A 24,872-nucleotide genomic window follows, 5' to 3' on the forward strand; every position below is an offset into this window, starting at 1 on the left:
TTTTGTATGTCCAACAATACAAGAGGATTAAATATTTTTGAAATTCCCGTTCTAATCATTTTTTGTCCAATTGAAGTCTGCCTAAACTTTTTTGGGGTAGAGCTTGTCGCTGTAGAGTTCTATGCAATTCTTTTCACAAACACTAATTAGGCAATCCATTAGACGTTTGTTTGACAATTCAGCGGTGGGTTCTGTCAACAAGTCTACTCCTGCGAACAGAAAAACTCGTCCGACAAACAACTTTGTTAGTCCGATTCGTTTGATGTTGGATCGAATCAACGATATTGTCGGACGTCGCACCCCTCGGAGTAACGTCAGAAAAGGGTAAACAAGAAACAATCAGCTGATCAAAAACGTCTCATGGATTGCCTAATTGAGGTTTTGTTTTCCTCCAGCTGACATATATAAAACTCAGCCAATTTAAACGTTCGAAATAGCTCGCCTGAAGTATTTATAATGGTGTTGAAATGCTCTGTGTCGCTTTAAAACTTATTCAAGAGACGTACTGTGTAGATATCTGACGTTTGAAATACGCACACCAAGATCTCGCAATTTTATACTACCGCCCTCCCCTTAAGCCCAGGAGTGATTTGTTTTCCTCCCAATCCAAACGTCAAAACGGCACAGTACCAACCATGGTGTCGACTCATTTCTGAAAATGAAATTCCCTGATTTTCCAGGTTTTTCCAGACCTTTTATAAATTTTCCAGAGTGCTCAAACAAATCAAATTAAATTAACATTTTTCAATGTCTATCGTTTGAGCTTACACATTTTTTCATTTTTAGTTAGTTTTAAACTTTTTATATCTTCCATTTCAATTAAACCACTTTTGGTCTTTTAACTGCCATGTAATTGAAATATTTCCAAATCTGAAAAATTGTTACCAGGCCCGAAGGATGACCGACAAGCAAACGAGTGTATGGGACCGTGTATAAAAGGAGGAGCTAGTGTTCTGGAAAAATAAGCGGATTGACATTTTGGGGATGAATTTCCTCATAGTGTTATGTATTTTAGTCTGTGTGGAAATGGGGATGAGTCTGGGATCTTCCGTTAACCTTCCGGCAGTCGCACTGGTGCACCGAGTGCACGCTGCTCTGAAAAGCTAGCGAATTCTTTGGGCAACTGCGGCTGCTCATTCAGTGTCATGCGCGACTTCCGGAGGATTCGATAGTGAGACAAACATTCTGTTCGTACACTAATAAAATAATAATAAAATAAAAACGTCAAATGTGTTTGTGTATAATTCGAAGCATCATTAAGGAACGAAGTCATTGAAGGTATTGATTATTCCGAATTATAGTGATAGGCAGAATATGAGGGCTAAACACTTCTTCGAAAATTGTAATGTGGATATTCTACCAATTTTTCCTGTGTGGCAATGGATTACAAAACTTGGACGTAGAAGACTTCAACCATGCTTCATGGTATGTAACGAAATGAAGTATTGAAGTAATTCTGAACGATAGAGAAGTTTAAGTTTATCAAGAAATATTAGGTCTGCTTAGTTCTTCTGCAACAGAGGGTGAACCAGTAAAAACTTCATACCAACAGGAAGGTATCCCAGAATATGTACTAAGAAGATTGTTTACAGAAACGGTTTTAACCACTTATGTGCAGTAATAATCCGCTTTTTATGTTCTGGTTAGATTTGGATTCTTTTTTTAACCTTCCGGAAGTCACGCTAGTGCACTGAGTGCACGCTGATCTGAAAATCTAGCGAAATCGTCTGAGCGCACCCGGCAACTCGTTCAGTGGGCTATTTACGCGACTTCCGGAGGGTTAATAATGATTGTGTTGTTGCTACAAAATCATCCAGCACTTTGTTATAAATTTTGCTCGGTTGCCCAAAAGTACATTCACGTGCGTGCCCCTGGACGCCGGAATTCAGTCATGATGATATGTGTAACTTTTTCACAACTTTAAAATAGGGGCATAATTCAAGAAAATGTCGAATAACCACAAGAAACAACAGACAGGTCTGCGAACAAATTGTAGAAACCGGTTTTTGGTAAGTTTACTTGTGATTTGAGACAAACAGTTTTTTAGTCTCTCATTTGCCTGCTAATGATTTTTCCCACCAATTCGTCATTTCAGAAATTAAGTACCCTCTAAACTGCCGTTAAGATCGTATTCGTCCCATGTTCTATGAGATTCCCTCTATACATAAGACAATTATGCGTTGAACGGCAGTGAAAAGGTCAGTTGGAAATTCCATCTTGGAATATAATAAATACAAACAAATAAATAAATAAAGCGATTTTTAATGCAATCTGGCAATAGCAGCACACAAAAAGGACACTAGTGTATATTCTATCTTTGCTCAAGCTAGTGCTATAAGTTAAGCAATCGTAACAGTCGCCACGATCTATGGTGAGTGATAATACACTGCCAATTTTATTTTTGTGATGATCGTTTGTCTGTTTGTTTTGAGATGAGTGAAGCTTCGCAGCAAAAGGGAGGCAAACTTCGGTTAAATACACTATTTGTTGATTTTAAATATTGTCGTATCCGCCCGTCTGTTAGCGGAAGATGATATTGAAACTGAAGCTTGCGAAAGTCATATTCATACAGTTCTTTTATACACGGAAACCCATATTGAAAACGTTGAATTATTAAGTGGAGTTGAGTGTTTAACCGTTAGGTAACGACATAGTACGCGAGTACCTCTCCAGATTTCAAGTAAAATTACAATGTGCTCTCCATAACTAGAACCTGAAACTTGGTGACATAATAGTACATCACTAGGCATAAATTTTAGTGAGATAAAATTGAAGATGTAGACTTGAGCGAACGTTTTGGTCGTTTCTACCGCATAGCAGACTGACAGGGTATTACTATTATAATTTTAAACTTATTCAAATATTTGTAGGTGGTTTGGTATCAGGAAGTCATCTACTTTTTAAACCTGCTATAAGGAATCGTATGAGATCTTGTTTCCGGACACCCGGTCTGGAGGTGTCCCAGCTTTGAAATACTATTTGTAAATTTCAAAGAATCCTAGCAATATGGATGTTAATATTCTTGGGTTTGCCACAGAGATTGTTAAAAATCGTCGTGGGACTATCTGATAATTTGAATTTATTTTGAATGCAAATAATTCAGCCATCTCACGATAAATTTTAAAATTAAATTTAAAATTTAAATAATATACAACCTTGTCAAAATATCGCGCAATTACACACAGAAGATTGCGCTTCCCAAGCCCGGTACGACAGATTTGTGTACCTAGCGCACTACGCTTCTATGAATGACGTTATCATCGACTATTTAAAGAGCGGATTTTGCCGGACAAGCTCAGTTGCCTGTTGAACGGCAGGCGGAGCAGATCACTGCGCTGTGTGTTTTCACAGCCAGTGTAGCTAAGTGAGAAGTCCGTTACACTGCTTGTGGAGGTATGCTATCGAGTGCTACGCTTTCTTGTGTTGTGCTCGTTTCCAGCACACTTTTATGTACCATCTCGAACACAGTTATTTCTACACAAAATCGCTTGTACATTCGAGCTCCATTTGCAAACACGGTTAACATAGTGTCGTGATACTAGTTGTCTCTTTCGCTCTACCCATCATCGTCAGCGTTGACTCATTTTGCTTTGTTCGCATGGGTTCAATGTTTGAGGCGAATGTAGGTATATCTAATTTGTTGGCAGGGTTACTATATTTACAGATTTTTTTGTAATGTCAGGGATTTTTTTCACATTTTTTGATCACAGATTCCTTTTTACAGATGGTAGATTCTTGGCATTTTGATGAAAATTTGATAGATTTTTGGAAATATTGCGATTTTTCACAGATTTTTCGGAAATTTATCACAGATTTTTTCAGTCAGTTTCAGTCATCATAGATGGTAAAATGATATTTTTGACCGAAACACAGATTTCAATGTGGCATCCCTGTTTGTTAACGAATGCATGTGTAACCTGCATGATAGCAATCTGTGCTTTCTGAGCAAAGACGAAAACTTTCTTAGCAACAAATTTACGTATCGATGGAAAGCACAGATATATGATTAAGACCACTGCATTCGCTACATTTGTATACGTACTTTAGGAAAGTTAAAATGATGACAAAATAACACTAGAAAGCTATATAGTTCTATACATGAAATGTGATTATATTGTCTAAAATTTGATTTTTCTTCACCGGGTTTTTTTACCACACACAATCAAAAAGTTTTTACAATTTTTAAAAGCTGATCTTGAGCTATAAAGATGTAGTTTCAGGTATTAGTTCGGTCACGGTTTTCTGTCTTCTTTCTTCAGATTTACTCAAATAAGTTTAATTGGATTCTATCGCCTACTACAAATGAAATAACTTGATAACCAAGAAGGTTTGGTTCAATATGTAAAATTCGATGTTGATTGGTTGTGCTTAAACTATTCGTATGGAATATATTTGATTTATTATTACTCTAAATGTACTAAGCAAATAAATATTTTACATTACGTAGTATAGTCCTACGTTTACAGTTCCTGCAACCCCATTGGGCTGCCCCTTGTAGTTTTTAAAGAATTTATTGCTTTTTGGAAATGCAACTAGATTATCAACAATATGTTCGATTTAATAGGCATAATTACTCTACCACTCTGTATCTCTAACATTATTTTTCGTCTACAATTTTTAAACATAAAAAAAAATCCACGGTTCGGCCAAGCTAATGCATTGAGCCGTGTCAAAGCAAACGGCCTGTGCACACCAAGCATACTTATATGTATTTACCTTACAGAATCAGAAGAATCACAACAAGGCCGTCGATAAATCAATTGGCATCCATATAAAATATTATAGGTATATGAGTAATTCCACGTCAGATTTACAACCAACATTTTTTTTGCAATTTTTCGCTGAAAATTGTTTGCACGAAGTTTTGTTTTTGTTGAATATGATTATTTTTTCCAATTTATGAGTTTGTAAAATTTTGAATTTTATTGAATTGAACATTTTTCAATCACTGATAACTCAGAAACTATTCAATTTGTATGTATGTATGTTGGTAGCGACCGTCCTAGCTCGAGTCTTTCTCTGCATGCGGCTCCACTTAACAGTACGCTCAAATTTCGTTACAATTCTGCATTCAGCATACCACTGTATGAAAGACCAAAAGGGGGTAGCGGACCCGTAGGCAATTATACCTACTCAGTATCCGCTGGAATCAATGAATCTTCTACTCAGAAACTATTCAATTTGTAGAAAAAATATTAATAATAATAAAAGTTTTCTTTTCGCATGAGCTCACCGAAATTGTTTTTGCAATGCATATTTGTTTTTGCAATGTAACTTATGTATTCTGCAAATACTGGAAGCAAATTGTTTTTAAGTTGAACCAAAAACATTTTATTATTTTTTGAAATCATTTATAATTATATTGCGAAGATTAGGTAAAAATTTCGGACTGGATCTCCAAGTACTTCACGAGATAATACAATTATAACAGGTCTGTCACTGGTCGATTTTAAACGTGATTCTTAATATTTAAAATTGGCCCAACTTAAAAAAAATCAATTTGTTTATAAAAATTGCAGATTTTTTAAGTTATATAACAAAAAATATTTTTTATGTTTTTTTCGGTAAGCTCATGCAAAAACTACTTTTTGTAAATAATATTTTTCCATGCAGTTATCAGTTATTGAAAAATGTTCGATTTTATAAACTTCAAAAGTTACAAATCTAATAACATGAAAAAAGTATCATCAACGACACGACTAGACACTTGCATTCCGAAACTGTATCGCAAATATGACTACCCCTCAGTGACTCAGGTAACTGGTAATGTCAAATTTGATATTTAGATAAGAAATGCATAAAACTAGCAGCACTGATAAATAAGTTGTTATTTTTTCTAACAATCGTTGCAGCCCCTGGTTACGCAGTGGAAAATAATGTAAAATCAAAACAAACCTACTACTGTCCGTAACACTGCACGCGCGAGGGAACCGGAACCATCGACACAGATAGGGCAGTTTTCGAACATCGGTTGCAACTTAAAAGTGGCGCCTGGAAAATATGGCTGTATAGTGGTCAAGATGGATTGATAATTTGAAAAAAATTCTCGCATAGAAATGCACAACAGAATTACAATTTCAAAATTTCTCTGATTCTTCTGATCTGTTGACCTGGGTCGAGTCGAATCGGTATCATATTCAGCCAAAACAAAAAATACGTGTTATTTATTTTTAGCTAAAGAATTCAAGAAAAAAAATTTGGAAGGAATTAAAATTTTGTTTGTAAATCTGACGGGGGATGACCCATATAACCATTGTTGTGAGAAGTTGTAATTATGAGATGGATCGAATATTGTTATTCTCCCTAGTATAAAATGTGTTGAGGGGAGTAAGTGCGTCGTTCAACCGAATATTTGAGCCAATATTTTTCAGTCGCATTTAAAAAAAACCTGTTTTAATCTACCTAGCGGTGCAATTGTGCCTTTCTCATTTCTCTAAACTATGGCACGGAGGCTTTTTATGTTCAACATAATTGTGGAAATGTCCATTACATTCTTAGTACACTTTGCACTTATATACATACACTGCACTTATATACAATGGCATGCCAGCCACGAACTTGATGAGCTACGTTACGACGGTGAAACACTTGAAACAAAAAAATATCATACTCCATTAGCCTAATCAGCATTAGATCAATGTTATCTGCTTGCTAACTCATTTTGTCATGCGGGGGTGGGTATGTGAGGAGGGCGAAAGTCCCATGAACGAACGACTCCCCAGCTTAAATTGGTATGCTTTGTGATACAGTGGTGGTTTAAAGATGATGGGGTTGGGAGGGGTATGAGGGCTGGATGGGGTGGTGGTCTGAGGGGTGATTTAAAGAGATTTTTAAAGGAGGGGAGTGAACAGTAGAGGAGGGGGTGTAACCCCTCTCCGTAAACCATCAACTACGCCCCTGTTAAAATCCAGAAACCTTATGCGAGTCGAAAAAAAAATTTGGCCGGGATTAGGTTGACGTTTTTCAGAGTGATTGCATAACCTTTCTATATGAGAAAGGCAAAAATGTGCCAAAATCCAAAAAAGTGAACCGTCGTCAAATTTTTTTCCAGATTGCATCAAATCTCGACGTTTCATGCACCTTGAACACATTTAGCATCAAAAATAAAAATTCTATTTTTTATTTTTCCTATAGTTTATATGAGAAATTTCTGTGTGGCCGCACTCTGAAACCCGTAATTCCGGAACCAGAATTCCGATCGATCCAAAATTCAATAGCAGCCGATGGGAAGGTTGCACCTTTCATTTGAGACTAAGTTTGGGTAAATCGGTCCAGCCATCTCTGAGAAAAATGAGTGACATTATTTGACACATACGCACATACATACACACATATACACACACATACATGCACACATACAGACTTTTTCCGATCTCGACGAACTGAGTCGAATGGGATATGACACTCCGCCCTCCGGGCCGGGATTGGGTTGACGTTTTTCAGAGTGATTGCATACCCGAGCAAACGTAAAGTCCATAATACCCCCATACTCATGGGGTTGGGCATGGGTGTTTGAAATGGGTTCAACCCACGAAAACACCATCGTCATGGTCCGGTATATCCCATAGAAAAACCATACGTTGGTATATTTATGGGTTATTGAGACCATTTTATGGTGTTTTAAGGGTTGTGAAAATGGGCACGGACCATGTTCATGGTATTTTCAAGGGGCTGTGTGGTGTTTGAACCCATGAGTATTTGCTCGGGTAACCTTTCTATATGAGATAGGCAAAAATATGCCAAAATCCAAAAAAGTGAACCGTCGTCAAATTTTTTTTCCAGTTTGCATCAAATCTCGACGTTTCATGCACCTTGAACACATTTAGCATCAAAAATATTTTTTTTTTCGAGAGTTGTCCTACTGGAGCTGTAGAGCTAGGTTCTCGGAAGGGCTCCCCGTCAGAATCACATACTACAATTTGCAGACGAGACAGGCAATGTCGCCCAATAAAAAACTGCAATAGGCCAATTGTAGCGGGCCGTGATTCTGAATGTGATATTCTTTGTACGGTTCAGGCATGTGCGGGCGTAGGGACTCGAAATCGCGTGTATCATCGCGAAGGGCTCGAATATTTGTACGTTAATGTGCTCGATCGCGTGTGCGTTTGTATGTCGCGTGTGCTAACGTGTAACTTCGCGTGCATAAATTCTATTTCATAACCGTGTGCCTTTCGCATATTCGCGTGTGTTCTAGAATGATCGGGCGCGGACCGTGAATCTGATACTTAATTTTTTGTGTACGGTTCAGATTCCAGAAGGAAGTGGGTTCTTCCATATCATTAGAGATCCTACTCATGTCGTCGTAGAACGCGTGGTCTAGTGGATATGAGCTTTATTTTTTTTTTTTTGATTGGTCCAACTGAATGTATGGACCGAAATTGCTAGAATAAAGGTTAAAGATTTCCGGACGTGACCGATTCATGATCGCGCATTTGCGGGTTGGCGTTTGAGATCGCGTTTGTAACTTCGTAAGTACTAAAACGTTCACACAATTGCCGCAGTGTTATCAAGTTTACGCGATCGCGGGCATAGGTGTGCGTAGATGATCGCGAAGGGCTTAAGCGTTCGTATGTTGACGTGTTTGTCCCGTGTGCTCGCGTGTATGTGACTTCGCGTGTATAAATTCGATTTTGAAACCCTGCGGCGATTTATATATTCGCGGACCGTCATTCTGATCTTTAGTTTTCGGTGTACGGATCACATTCTGACAGGGAGAGAGTTACCCCATATCACTAGAGTTTCCGGTCATGTCGCCATGGAACGTTTTGTCTAGTGGATATGGTAGTTATTTTTCAATTTTATTATTTTTTTAATAATTAACAAGGACCTAGATTGTTTGTACCGAGGATAGATACTTCCGGACGATCCCGATTCATGATGGCGCGAGCGCGGGAGTTTGTAGGTTGACACTTGAGATCGTGTTGGTAAGTTTATGAGTGCTGAGATTTTCACCTTATCACCGGGGTGTAATCATGTTTGCGAGTTCGTAGGTTGCTTGGAAAATCGCGAGGGGCTCTAATGTTTGTGCGCTGACATGATTTTGTAACGTGTGTTCTTGAATGGTTGCGCGAACCGTGAGTCTGATATTAAATTTTCAGTGCGCGGTTTGAATTCTGGCAGAGTGGGATCGTTTATATCGATAGGGTTCCCGGTCATGTCGCCATGAGACGTGTTGTCTAATAGGTATGGGCGTATTTTCTTAATTGGTCCAGCTGAAGGCATGGACCTAGGCTTCTAGGATCAAGGATAGACTTTCGGACGTGACCGATTCGTAATTGCGTGCACGATGGCATTTTTGTAGGTTCCCGCTGAGACCGCGTTTGAGAATGTGTGAGTGTTAAGACGTTCACTATCACCATCTTTGTTGACCCAGCTGAAGGCGGGTGTAGAATGGCAGTATAGGACTCGAAAAGAAGAAATAAAAGACAATATATGAGAGACGTAATAGATTAGATAGGTACAAGATACAGCTGAAGTTATGATCATCACATGAGACATACATTAGTACTTCAAACACTACTAATACTTGAATAGCCAATCACCACACATAGCACATCCTTTCTCAATTATCTATTTGTTACTGGTTTATTGTTGGTTAGGTGAATAGAGGAAAGGTATAGAACAGACAAAAGGCTCATATCAGCCCTCCCGGCCTCCTCGACACACCACTATCGAGGCGTATTGTAATCAACATCTTGAAGCGGGCTTCTTATATAAATCAAATCCTCAGTAGTCATAATGCTTGGTGGATTATTAACATGAGAACTAATTAACCTCTAGTAGTAGAACTTGGTGCAAATAAAAACTAAAAAGAGCGAAGGTCCTTATATTTAGATAACTCTATTGAATATATTGTGGCTTGATGATGTTTACAATACCGTCAATCCCATCAACCTGCGAGAGGGATTTAGCATCAAAAATAAAAATTCTATTTTTAATTTTTCCTATAGTTCATATGAGAAATTTCTGTGTGGCCGCACTCTGAAACCCGTAATTCCGGAACCAGAATTCCGATTGATCCAAAATTCAATAGCAGCCGATGGGAAGGTTCCACCTTTCATTTGAGACTAAGTTTGGGCAAATCGGTCCAGCCATCTCTGAGAAAAATGAGTGACATTATTTGACACATACGCACATACATACACACACACATACACACACATACATACACACACATACACACTTTTTCCGATCTCGACGAACTGAGTCGAATGGGATATGACACTCGGCCCTCCGGGCCGGGATTAGGTTGACGTTTTTCAGAGTGATTGCATAACCTTTCTTTATGAGAAAGGCAAAAATATTAACGCAAGGTCGAAATTTCTCCCTGATTTGAATACAAATTCCCTGAAAATTCCAGGTTTTTCCAGGTCAAATAGAATTCCCTGAAATTCCCTGATTTTCCAGGTTTTTTCCAGGAATCGCCACCCAACGCAGCTGGATAAGTCTATACCGGTTGGTCAGGTTCCATCATAAAAAAAATCCGACCGAAAAGCTATTTTCGATTTGTTTTCCTCCACCTGTGGCTGGTGGAAGAAAACAAATCGTTGAACACACAAATGCAGTTACAGATTGCCAAGTATTCTATAAAATGAAAGCAAATAAAATGAAAATTTCAATCATATATGAACAGCATGCTTTGATCGAACAGCGCTTCCAAATTAATTTTTCTTCTACAATTCGACCTGTCAACACGAAGGGTAGACAAATTTGATTGCGTGGTGAGTCATAAAATGATTACCCTTTTGTATGGGACCTTGGCGTATTTAATTTGTATTTGATCACACTCTGCAAAATCACGAACAAAGGAGTACGATATAGTTGCTTCGATCATTCATAAAAATAAAACAAATTTTCTGGAAAATCATTTGGCATCCCTGCGCTAACACAAATTTTTCATATGTTTGCACTCTTGAAAATTCATGAAGTTCAAAAGCACAATGTTTGACGTATACGCCGGTTTGACTATATTTGACAAACAGTGTACTGATCCATCAAACTTGTTTTATTATGTTTGTTTGCGCCTATGTCCAATTTCTTATCAACACAGTAATAGAGTTTCACTGTACCCACAACATAAGTGCCATCGGCATGCACTTTAGATCAGATTGATTCAGCGTAGTGGTAGTGAGGATATTTTGCCTTTCTGTCAGTCATATATCGTCGTCAGTATGTGTTTCCGGTCAGAAAAGGGTTTCCGGTTGAACTAATCTACGGTCATCAAAGGGTACAGCAGGACTATAAAAGCCTAGCTCACAGCAGTTCAGGCACGTTCTTACGTTTTTACGTTTGTAAGTTATTCCGTCAATACTGTTAACAGTGTTTATACTGTTCGTCCGTCCCTTAAATACATTTAGATAAGTACATATTATATTGTGTCCGTCAGTCCGCCAGTAATTTTGTGAGTCAGATCCAAACCGCGTCAGTACCGCTTAGTCTAATAAACGGAAAGTGTGAAAGTAGAATCCACCGAGTTTATCTACATCGAGAACACGAAATATCACCGACAAACCATACAGACGTTTTGATGTGCGAAAACCGGATCGTCGGTGTAAGATTTCGAACATGTATTGGTTCCCCGCGGTCACGACGCGAAAGAAAAGAGGAGAAAAAATAGGTCTGTGCAAAAGTGCTAAATCGGCCTTCATTGCCGTTCGCAATCGGTTGGCGAAAAGAAGCCAGTGTTGGTGACGACGCACGTCACTGTAAATTCCTCTGTGTATGAAAATCTGTCTCGGTGTGTTAGCTGCAGTAATCAGAAAAGCGGCGAAAAAACTATCTACGGTACACAGAAAAAACAGATCGGTGAAAAGTGACTCGAAAATGCCACCTTGAAAACTGCTGAAAAACAGTATGGCGCCGACGCCATTACATTCAAATCCTCGGCAAAGTCAAACGGTGTTCGGTTAATGCAATATTGAATCGGAACTGACAAGTGTTACTGCGAAAAAGTTTATAAATTCAGCAGCTTGTTAACCTCCACGAAAAATTGTGCCCACCTTTCTATCTAAATCAATCGTCTTGGCCACATACACAGAATCCATCTCCGCCGTACATTGAAACGTCAGTGCGGCGAGCGAACGTCGGTACTGTCAAATAGTTTCTTTTCTGTACCAGACACAACCAAAATTCCGCCATCGTGATAAGGCCGCGTGTGTGTTCGGACGTACCTTTTAGCAAAATCGCGATGTCGTCGTCGGGCTACACAATTCCTGTGCGCAACGTTCTCATCGACAAGTCAATACTATACGGTGGATTACTTCGAGCTGCCCCTAAGATGGCATCAATCAGTTTTCAGCCCGAACTTGCGGCACCGTCAAATCAGCCAAGTGTCGAAATTGTACCAGCAGCTCCAGAAGGTAAGCAGAATCAGTCAGTTTCTGCTAACTCAGTAGTATCTGACACAACGCAGAAAAAACAATTGTCGGTGAATCCAGTGAAGCCGACAATATGCCACCTGTGTGATGACAGGTGCTGTCTCTACCGTTGTGAGATCTTTCAGCAGCAGTCCCCGAGACAGCGACTGGAGTTTGTGAAGCAGAAGATGCTCTGTTTCAACTGCTTGAGTGGACAACACGTTACGGCAAACTGCGATCATCCACCACGATGTATCTACTATGCTACGGCTCACCACAGCAGGCTTCATTTGGCCATCAAGCAGTAGCAGTAACTAGCAGCAGAAGTTGCGGAATCATTTTTTATTGGATTTGGAGGTAAACCGGCACTATATTATTATGGATTACTTTGCACAAGGTGTGCATTTGATTACAATAAATTCAAACTGCATAGCCTATTTTGTTCATCACACTTATGAGCCCTGTACTGCAAGTTGCTTTGAATCTTTCTCTGTTGGCACCATCGATGCACTGATAGTGCAACATAAATTCAACATTCAGTCTCGGCTCTTGTTGAGTTTTGATCCTGGATCACCATCAGTGTTGTTTGAACATTTCTGTTACGTAAATTTCTACCACCGAGTGCAGTCTGACAGTCAGAATCTGTTAGCTATAATCATACACAACATTGCGCCAATGTTGTTCGGTAATCCTGCTGATTATTTTGTAAGCACAATGTTAGCAAGATGCGCATCTCAATAACGGCACATCTCAATAACGGCACATCTCAGTAACAGAAACAAATACTGCTGGAAAAACTTGAGAAGGGTAGCGACCCTTCAACGGCAACGAATCTCGGTCGTCGGTTCGTTGCTGCTTCATGACATCAAGCCTGCTCACAATAAGTCAGGCGCTCCTATGGCATTAGGGGTTACATCAAGGTCCATTCAGTAGAATGGCAATGACATTACTGCGGTGCGCGCCAGTAAGTCATTCGGGCTTGTTCACATAACAAGCACAATCTTTTCCGGACATTCGCGGGAATGATTGCTCGGCTATCTGCCCATCTTTGGGAGACAATTCTTCGCCGCATGCGAAGACGGATCAGGTAGCACCTTAATCCATGCACGGTGGATGAGGATTCAGTTCATTTCGTCGGCTACTCTGAAACACAGCGCACAAAATCGTCATGAAGCACAAGTCAAAAGGTTCGCAGCAGCCAATACAATCCATCAGTGATTTTAATGTACACATTCCAACAAACTGAGAAGTACTACAGCTTTGGTGGTATTCGTCCTCGTATATCTCGGGTGCATTTCATCGGGTTGAATTGAGCGCAATTCAACCAGGTTCGGCGTCGAACCATCACGGCTAAGAGAGCCCCTGCAGTTCGTTGCACACCAAGTGTAGCGGAGCTGGATTGAGATCCAGTATGGAAATGCACCCCCATATCACCATCGCTTACATCGCATCAACAAGTCTATTGTTGATGATTCCAACGCTGAGGAAACGTTGGAATTGAGTTCAGGGGTCGAGACCCGCCGAAGCTCGTTCGGAAGGTCACACAGCAACAGTCCAGTGAACACATTCACTGGAGCCTTCGCGAAAACAAATGTAGTACCACCAATAACAATACCATCGCACACAGCAAACCAGTCCGAGGGACAAGGCCCATCGAAATCATCGTATGAAAGTATAGCAGCAGTCCAGTGAACAATTTTGCTGGAACATTCGCAAAAGCAATCGCAGTGCAGCAGCATATCGGAACAGCAGCATGCAATTCTTCATTGGAATCCAACTCAGCAATACAGAAATCGGCACATATCGAAGCACCGCACTCCAACAAGAAGCACAATTCTCAGTATGCCCTGAGCGGCAATTTGAAATCAGCAATTCATCAGCAGAAGAACAACATTAGGAACGTTTTGTAGCGCCAACGGGTCACCGTTCCGAAAATATCCAGCAAGTCATCACAGCAGTCAACGTCGCCGTGGGCGACCGCGGAGGCCACAAGACCTCCGTTCCAGGGAAGTCCTTTTGTTATAACCTTTTGCCTTTAAAAAGCATCCTTTCATATATTCCTGCGTACATCAGTACGTCATCAGCTCATAGGCGGCACAAGCCCATCGAACACGTCGTCATCCAGTCGGCTGAACAGGATAACCAGAACATCAAATACAAAGCCAGTCGGCGGCTCAGAGCCGCTCATCAGATGAATGAACCATCTTCCATCATTCAGTACGTCGTCAGCCAGTTGGCGTCAGTAGCCCGTTAAATCATCGATACCAACGTCAGCCTGTCAGCAGCACAAGCATCTCATCAAGTTACCAATCCACCTAACACACCTAAAATTAGAAACAACGTAATGCTGCCACTCCACCCCTTCTCCTCTTCCACTCGATGGCCACGGGCCAGTCAACATTCAGCACCAAGCACAGAAATTACAGCCACACGCTACAAATGGCTTCGAGGTGCCAGCAACAAAGGAACTGGAGATGGCGCGGTTCTGGTTGAAGTGACTAGAACTGCCATCCCAACTTAATCCCAAGTCAAGTATTTTCAATCGATGCCAATGCAACAGAAATTTATCCGCCTTCCCATATAGGTACTGATGCAGATTACGACACATCGACCTACAAGAGCAAACAGCAGAACTACGTAATCACTGTCGATTCAGTACATGGATCTTCACTGCGAGGGGTGGAGGAGGCCAACGAAAGGAATCAACTGCGAGTGGATTCTTGAATTATCAACTCATCCAGATCCGTCCAGTATGAAACCCAGCGGAGTTCAACATATAGCATGCGAGGTCATCAGATCGCTACCGTGTGGATACGGCAGGCGTCACAGCCAACATTGGCAACGTGGTCCAATGATTACAGCGTCCAGCATATAACCATCAAAATCATCAGCATCAACATAAGCAGCCACGAGTGGTGAGACCAGCGGAGTCGCTCGGGTCTTGTCTTATCGACGCCGGCTGCATAGCAGTTGACGGAGTCGAATTCAAGTCTCCCGTCCTCGGCGCCCATGGTACACCACTGAACATCGAGCACCAGATCGCAAGGCAGGCAACTTTAGTGCGACTTCGGTCAATTGATCACATGATCAGCATATAGAAAATAAGTACAGCATTCACGTAGAAATATATTAGCAGTAAGGTTAATCGTACAAGTCAGGTTAGCAATTTGTAGTGTTGAAAGTAACGTCTTTCAAGGCGGGCGGTATGTTTGCGCCTATGTCCAATTTCTTATCAACACAGTAATAGAGTTTCACTGTACCCACAACATAAGTGCCATCGGCATGCACTTTAGATCAGATTGATTCAGCGTAGTGGTAGTGAGGATATTTTGCCTTTCTGTCAGTCATATATCGTCGTCAGTATGTGTTTCCGGTCAGAAAAGGGTTTCCGGTTGAACTAATCTACGGTCATCAAAGGGTACAGCAGGACTATAAAAGCCTAGCTCACAGCAGTTCAGGCACGTTCTTACGTTTTTACGTTTGTAAGTTATTCCGTCAATACTGTTTATACTGTTCGTCCGTCCATAAATACATTTAGATAAGTACATATTGTATTGTGTCCGTCAGTCCGCCAGTAATTTTGTGAGTCAGATCCAAACCGCGTCAGTACCGCTTAGTCTAATAAACGGAAAGTGTGAAAGTAGAATCCACCGAGTTTATCTACATCGAGAACACGAAATATCACCGACAAACCATACAGACGTTTTGATGTGCGAAAACAATGTTTGTCAAACAATATTGGGCGTAACGTCCGGTAACGCATCAATGCAAATATTTGATGAAAAAAGTTTGTTAAACAGTTGATATCGTGTACTGGCCTTGTCAAATTTGTTTGTCAAACACGTTTATTTGATCAAATTTTGATTCATCAAATATTTTACGTTATGACAAACAGTGTACTGGTAGCTTAACAGTAGCATTGCGCATGAGAAAGTGACGATAAGGTCGAAGGCAGTGTGATGCGATTTGGTCGCATAGTTGAGTCCAAGGATGCGAACCTGCGCAAAGCCGCTGAGAATCCGCCGGACGAGGTGGTCTTGATCTCGCTATCGAAGGATGCAAACTAACCTGTAATACACTCGTTTGCCCGGTATACTCAAGCACAGGGGCTTTCCCTAGTCCCGGCAGACAATATGTTATTTTTGTCAATAAATACTATCCAATTGTTACTAAATAAAACATTGTTACGCCACATCGCTTCATTCGTGTGCTGTCCAACTTCGCTACCGCTCAGTTGGAATTAAATTAGAAATGGCCCCTATGTTTGAGTATACCGGGCAAACGAGTGGATTACAGGTTTGTTTGCATCCTTCGATAGCGAGACCAAAACCACCTCGTCCGGCTGATTATCAGCGGCTTCGCGCCGCTTCGAATCCCCCATCACACCACCTTCCCCATAAATATGACTTTTTCATGACAACTGTTAAGCTACCAGTACATAACGTAATAACGTCAAATATTTGACATCTTTCGTGAAATAAATTTGAACTGCTGCTGGATCTTCAAATATTTGATCCAACACAGTTTGCCAAATTTGTCATTCGTGTTTGTCAAAGCGATTATTTGTCTATTTGTCAAACAGTGTACTGACCAGTTTGTCAAAACTTCAAACAGCGTAACGCTGCAGTTTGTCAAACTTGTCGATGGAGAAGTTTGTCAAACTTGTTGATGGAGAAGTTTGTCAAACTTGTTAATGGAGAAATTTGTCAAACTTGTTGATGGAGAAGTTTGACAAACGTGCTTTACTCATTCAGGATAGCAAAATATGCCGTACGCGAAACTGATTTGTTTTGACAGAATTTGTTGTCAAAACGAAAAAAAGTTAAGGTTTGAAATTCGGCTGATTGATTGATTGTTTTATTTACGTGACTTTAAATAATTCATTCGCCACGTTAAAAAAAATCGGCGCTATTTTGATATTGTTGGTATTTGTCTTTCCAGGAAAATCATGCCTCAAATAAATCGGAAAGGTACAAACTATTTGAATTCAATTGTTTGATACATGCTGAAATGTAATGCCATTTCTTTTGAATCCTTTCCGATAGTTCACCAAGAGTCAGCTGCTCTTGAAAAGCATACAGCAGTTAAGTATACTGCCAGTCTTGCGTGGTATTATTGTCGAATGTATCTAGTTGAATTCTACATCCTGGTCGGACCGTAGCCTGTGTTGACTATTGTTATTTTATCATAAAGTACTGAATGAGCTCATGGAAGTCGAGATGATGAAGAGTCTGTCGATAGCGATTCCATCGAATCCATCAAACGGAACCTGCGTCTGGCGCTGGATATTTACGCTACTAATGTTGGTGCGCCAAATACTACCCAATAAACGCGTACACTATCCTCACCACTTGCCAAAAACATACTCAAGAAAAAATGCTCAAGTGGCCCGGTGTTGTGCTTGGTAACTTTAACAAGTTGGGAACGAGAAAGTTATTTTAGTTTCGGCAAATCGCCTCTCCTTCGTCCGTCTCCAGATCTCTCAAAACCTCTGTCGAACCGTTTGTGTTTGTTTTTGTTGCTCATGTGGTACACCTCGCTTTGCTGATGCTTGAATGTTTGGCTGCAGATTTTACACGAGTACATCTTTTCCTTCACGTCGGTATTAGAAGCCTTGCATTTGGCCACATATGTGTTATACTTTTTACCACAATCGCGACAATCGAACAGTTTTCCGGTGGCATGCCACTTCTCGTGCAGCCGGAAACTTTTTGCCGATCGGTACCTTGCTACATACTCGACATTTGTGCTCGGGTAGCATGTCGACTTCGCGTCCTATACGATTATCTGGTTGTGTTGGGTTCGCAGGTGCATCATCAGATTGTAGGATTGAGTGAACCCTCGGTCGCAGTATTCGCACACGTACGGAGTTTTCCCGGGTGTGCAACCTGACGTGTATCTTCAGCGTTATCGATTGAGTGAATGTTTTCGAACAGTGGGGACACATTTGAAGGGCTTTTCACCTGTAACAGTAAACAGTATATAATTGGAATTTACAGAAAAGACAATAAGTAAAACCTTAACCTACTCGTGTGCCATCGAATGTGCGTCGTCATCAGGTACTTGTCCGCAAACTCTTTATTACAATATGGACAACAGTTCCGAATGGGTAATGAACGATCCTTCTTTAGCGGCAAAACATCAGATCCCTTTTCTCCCTTCGAACTATTTTGTTTCATCTTGCGATCCGGATCCATAAATCGACGAAAACGCTCTGCAAATCACCCATTTCAAATTTTTCCTCTCCCAACCCCCTAAAAACGTAAATCTTCCCTGTTCTCTCCCTTGATGCGCATTTCGGTTTTTGGTTCCAAAGGAAAATGTTTAATTCATCAGCATCTTCCACTGCGTTTTCGATATATGATCGCTCATCGTCCGCCTCCTCGTGTACTAACTCTGGATCCACTTTGATGTCAACTTCTTCCGCGCTAGGCCCAATATAAAAGCAGCTTTCGGAAATCCTTAGCTGATGTATGAGGGTTCGGCGACGTTTGTAACATGTAATGTAGTTAGATTGCACTAACGAGGCAATGAAGAAATTTGGCATCGCTGCACGCGCTGAAAGTGTGCTCTACATAGGCCAGCGCAGAAACCACACCTGTCGGAGCTGTGGGAGGAATGTGGCCACTTAACTGTAAATGTGAGAAAGTACATAAACAAGTGAGCGAGAAATGCAACTAAAATCCATACCGTGTTCATCGCCGTTTTGTATGTCCAACAATACAAGAGGATTAAATATTTTTCAAATTCCCGTTCTAATCATTTTTTGTCCAATTGAAGTCTGCCTAAACTTTTTTTTGGTAGACCTTTGTGGCTGTAGAGCTCTATGCAATTCCTTTCACACACACTAATTGGGGTTTTGTTTTCCTCCAGCTGACATATATAAAACTCAGCCAATTTAAACGTTCGAAATAGCTCGCATGAAGTATTTATAACGGTGTTGAAATGCTCTGTGTCGCTGTAAAACTTATTCAGGAGACGTACTGTGTAGATATCTGACGTTTGAAATACGCACACCAAGATCTCGCAATTTTATACTACCGCCCTCCCCTTAAGCCCAAGAGTGGTTTGTTTTCCTCCCAATCCAAACGTCAAAACGGCACGGTACCAACGCAGCTGGATAAGTCTATACCGGTTGGTCAGGTTCCATCATAAAAAAAATCCGACCGAAAAGCTATTTTCGATTTGTTTTCCTCCACCTGTGGCTGGTGGAAGAAAACAAATCGTTGAACACACAAATGCAGTTACAGATTGCCAAGTACTCTATATAATCATATATGAACAGCATGCTTTGATCGAACAGCGCTTCCAAATTAATTTTTCTTCTACAATTCGACCTGTCAACACGAAGGGTAGACAAATTTGATTGCGTAGTGAGTCATAAAATGATTACCTTTTTGTATGGGACCTTGGCGTATTTAATTTGTATTTGATCACACTGCATAATCACGAACAAAGGAGTGCGATATAGTTGCTTCGACCATTCATAAAAATAAAACAAATTTGGACATACAAAACGGCGATGAACACGGTATGGATTTTAGTTGCATTTCTCGCTCACTTGTTTATGTACTTTCTCACATTTACAGTTAAGTGGCCACATTCCTCCCACAGCTCCGACAGGTGTGGTTTCTGCGCTGGCCTATGTAGAGCACACTTTCGGCGCGTGCTTGCCGTTACGGAAGAACGATAGGAACAAATCAGGTGCACCCTGACGATGCCAAATTTCTTCATTGCCTCGCTAGTGCAATCTAACAACATTACATGTTACAAACGCCGCCGAACCCTCATACACCAGCTAAGGATTTCCGAAAGCTGCTTTCAGATTCGGCCTAGCGCGGAGGAAGTTGACATCAAAGTGGATCCAGAGTTAGTACACTAGGACGCGGTCGATGAGCGATCAGATATCGAAAACACAGCGAAAGATGCTGATGAATTAAACATTTTCCTTTGGAACCAAAAATCGAAATGCGCATCAAGGGAGAGAACAGGGAAGATTTACGTTATTAGGGGGTTGAGAGAGGAAAAAGTTGAAATGGGTGATTTGTAGAGCGTTTTCGTCGATTTATGGATCCGGATCGCAAGATGAAACAAAATAGTTCGAAGGGAGAAAAGGGATCTGATGGTTTGCTGCTAAAGAAGGATCGTTCATTACCCATTCGGAACCGATGTCCATATTGTAATAAAGAGTTTGCGGACAAGTACCTGATGACGACGCACATTCGATGGCACACGAGTAGGTTAAGGTTTTACTTATTTTCTTTTCTGTAAATTCCAATTATATACTGTTTACTGTTACAGGTGAAAAGCCCTTCAAATGTGTCCCCACTGTTCGAAAACATTCACTCAATCGATAACGCTGAAGATACACGTCAGGTTGCACACCCGGGAAAACTCCGTACGTGTGCGAATACTACGACCGAGGGTTCACTCAATCCTACAATTTGACGATGCACCTGCGAACCCAACACAACCAGATAATGGTATAGGACGCGAAGTCGACATGCAGCCCGAGCACAAATGTCGAGAATGTAGCAAGGTCTACCGATCGGCAGTTTCCGGCTGCACGAGAAGTGGCATGCCACCGGAAAACTGTTCGATTGTGGTAAAAAGTATAACACATATGTGGCCAAATGCAAGGCTTCTGATACCGACGCACAGTCGTCGCAATGGTATCAAAACGTGCGTTTAATTAATGGTGCTCTAGGAGTTGATTTTAGCGATTTGATGTGTTAGAAACACTTTTTCAGAATGGAAGCCCCCTTCTTTTGATGTATACTGAATTGTGATTAATCCACCTAAAAGTGAGATAGAAAATTTATTTCCACTAACTTTTAAGATAGAGGCACAATGTCAATGACAAAGTTATAGTAAATTCTACTGCGAGAAAACTTGTTGAACATGCAAACTCTCCAAAATGTAATGGTGTTGAGATAAAGCACGTTGTTTGTGGGAGGTACCTAAAAATCATTTTTTTATCATAACTTTTTTCTGAGATTTTTGCAATTCTTCAAATGTTCTATGAAGTTGTTGAAATTAAGAAATTGCAGATATTTGTCGAAGACGTCAACATTTTTTATTTCAAAACTTAAGAGTTATTAAATAAAGTGGGTTAAAAATACCGCCATTTTGAATGACAATTACTAAGAGATGTGGAAATATGTGGAAGACATTTCGATTCTATGAGAAAGACAGTGAAAAGTACTATAAGCAAAAATACTACTTACAACGGGCATCCACCGGCCTGTATATAAAAAATACTTTCCGGCAATGATTGTTTTTCATTTTGTAACAAAATAATTACGACATTTTAAGCATAACTGTTTATAGCAATTGTTTCTATGTGTTATTCTATTCTACGAATATTCTAAAAAATCTTTGGAAATGTCAGAGTACACATATGAATCCAAAACTCTCAGTTCTGTAGTCTCCAACTTACGAATTATTCCTAAACTAGCACAACAACAAAAGTGATCAACTAAAAAATTTACAAGAATAAAAACCATTACAAACAGTATTAGGGTTACTGCACCCTAATTCATCTTAGCTCCTCTATTCATCCCACCCATTGGAACTCATTAGTTAGAGAAGTATTTGCTATCTCTATTCAACGCATTAGCTCAAAAAGTCTAACTGTACTGCTTCTTAGGAACGAAGGAAAGATGGTGATACTTACTTAAGCGCAATCCAGTCACTCTAAGTCGAGTTATCAACGAAATATTGTGACATCCCGACTAATGAGATGGATAAGGGCTCGTCTACCCTATATGCCGTTTTCATGAAACGATTACGTGGCCGGAATTGTCAATAATTATTTTGCAAGCACGCATTGAATGATTAAATATTTGAAATTAACCCTCAAAAAGGCAAACGAAAATTGTGACTTCATAAAGCATCGCTTCTAAGACCCAATGAAACCAAGAGCCTCTTTTTTGTCGTTTTACAAGTGAGAGAATCGAAATCCCGAAAATGCTCGATCATTTGTATTTCGAATTACAAATTCATTGAAACTAGGGAACTGTAACTATCGAGCCTCTGAGACCCCTTGCCTTTTTGAGGGTTAAAATTTGACAGAGATGTAATATATAGGTGAAAATATTTTTCTAAAGATTTTCTGGCAAGTCGGATCCTAAGTAGTAACTCTGACTACACAGTCGTTTCGTGAAAATGATATTTAATACTCTTTGCTATGGTTCATACTCATAAAAATACAGTAAACCTTTTTAGACGGGAGCACGTCGTTTGGCATAAGTTCGTTTGGCATAAGTTCATTTGGCATAAGTTCATTTGGCATAATGTTCATTTGGCATAACAGCAGGTGACACATGCTTTCGTTTGGCATAATGTTCATTTGGCATAATGGTCGTTTGGCATAATGGTCATTTGGCATAATGGTCGGTTGGCATAATTTGAAATATCCATTGAAATCTCTTATATTTAATGTTGACGCCTAATGTGGCTACGCCACATCGCTTTAAGTATAGCGGTTAAACTATTTGATAGCCCCTATGTTTGAGTAACTCGAGCAAACGAGTGAGTTGCTGGTGAGAGGTAGCCACTTCTGACGGCGGGTCGATGACCACCTCGGCCCCTTGGTCTCGGTTATGCGATATTTTCAAGGGCTATTTGGTATATTGATTCAAAGAACTGCTCATGTTTGAAAGAAGGAATCAACCCCTAAGTTTGAGCAAACGAGTGGATCACCAGTTTACTTGCTAGCGCTATTTGGTATACAAATTCAAAGAACTGCTGATGTCTTAAAGAAGGAATCAATCCGTGTTTCTGGCAAATATATACGAAGGTTGATTCCTTCTTTCAGTCATGAGCTGTTCTTTAAATTTGCATACCATATGGCCCTCGCAAGTAAACTGGTGATATACTCGTTTGCCCGTTTCACCCACAATTAGGAGTTGACTCCTTCTTTCAAAAATGAGCAGCTCTTTTAATCTGCATGTTTAATAAGTTCGCTAGCAAAGTGTTGATTTACTCGTTTGCCCGGATTACTTAAACATAAGGGTTGATTCTTCTTTCAAATATGAGCAGTTATTTGAACCTATATACCAATTAACCCTTGGCATTGTCGCATAACTGAGACCAAGGATCCGAAGCGGGATCCGCCGGGTTCCGATTGTGCGTCGGCGGGCCCTCGCGAGCAAACCTGTGATCCACTCGTTTGCCCGGATTACACAAACATAGGGGCTATCAACTAGTTCAAGTCCGACGGAGCGAAGCGATGTCGGACAGCACCGGGTTTAAAGCGATGTGGCGTAGCCACATTAGGCGTCAACGACTAGTAACAGAAAATTCAACGTATTTTTTAAATGATGCCAAACGACCATTATGCCAAATGACCATTATGCCAAACGACCATTATGCCAAATGATCATTATGCCAAATGAACATTATGCCAAACGAACGTATGTGTCACCTACTGTTATGCCAAATGAACATTATGCCAAATGAACTTATGCCAAATGAACTTATGCCAAACGAACTTATGCCAAACGACGTGCTCCCTTTTTAGACGTCTCTAGTGTTCACTTTCCAAATCCTGTCAATTTATGAATAGTTTCAGATAACAGAAATTCAAAGTTCACGATTTATATGTGTATTTATTACTCTCAATGATTTTTTAGAATATTCGACAAATAGAAAAAAAATCGCTAAAAAATGTATGCTGAAAAAGTCGTACTTATTTTGTTACAAAATGCAAAACATGCATTGCCGGAAAGTATTTTTTGTATACAGGCCGGAGGATGCCCGTTGTAAGTAGTATTTTTTCTTATAGTACTTGTCACTGTCTTTCTCATAGAATCGAAATGTCTTCCACATATTTCCACATCTCTTAGTAATTGTCATTCAAAATGGCGGTATTTTTAACCCACTTTATATAATAACTCTTATGTTTTGAAATAAAAAATGTTGACGTCTTCGACAAATATCTGCAATTTCTTAATTTTAACAACTTCATAGAACATCTGAAGAATTGCAAAAATCTCATACAAAAGTTATAATGAAAAAATTATTTTTTGAGTGCCTCCCACAATCAACGTGCTTTATCTCAACACCATTACATTTTGGAGAGTTTGCATGTTCAACAAGTTTTCTCGCAGTAGAATTTACTATAACTTTGTCATTGACATCGTGCCTCTATCTTAAAAGTTAGTGGAAATAAATTTTCTATCTCACTTTTAGGTGGATTAATCACAATTCAGTATACATCAAAAGAAGGGGGCTTCCATTCTGAAAAAGTGTTTCTAACACACCAAATCGCTAAAATCAACTCCTAGAGCACCATTAATTAAACGCACGTTTTGGTACCATTGCGACCACTGTGCGACGTGAAGGAAACGATGTACTCGTGTAAAATCTGCAGCCAAACCTTCAAGCATCAGCAAAGCGGGGTGTACCACATGAGCAACAAAAACATACACAAACGATTCGACAGAAGTTCTGAGAGATCTGGAGACGGACGAAGGAGAGGCGATTTGCCGAAACTAAAATAACTTTCTCGTT

At 40.1% G+C, this 24,872-nt stretch overlaps 1 protein-coding gene and 1 pseudogene across 4 annotated transcripts in view; one reads left to right on the plus strand and one right to left on the minus strand.

Annotated features, from left to right (window-relative positions):
• LOC131683309 (aldehyde dehydrogenase, mitochondrial) overlaps positions 1–24,872 on the minus strand; it is a 49,911-nt gene that overhangs the window by 3,489 nt on the left and 21,550 nt on the right. The gene's annotated exons all lie outside the window — the stretch shown is intronic.
• Positions 19,648–21,182, plus strand: LOC131683314 (zinc finger protein 846-like; annotated as a pseudogene).

The sequence above is a fragment of the Topomyia yanbarensis genome, chromosome 2 (assembly GCF_030247195.1).
Source record: "Topomyia yanbarensis strain Yona2022 chromosome 2, ASM3024719v1, whole genome shotgun sequence".
Lineage (NCBI taxonomy): Eukaryota > Metazoa > Arthropoda > Insecta > Diptera > Culicidae > Topomyia > Topomyia yanbarensis.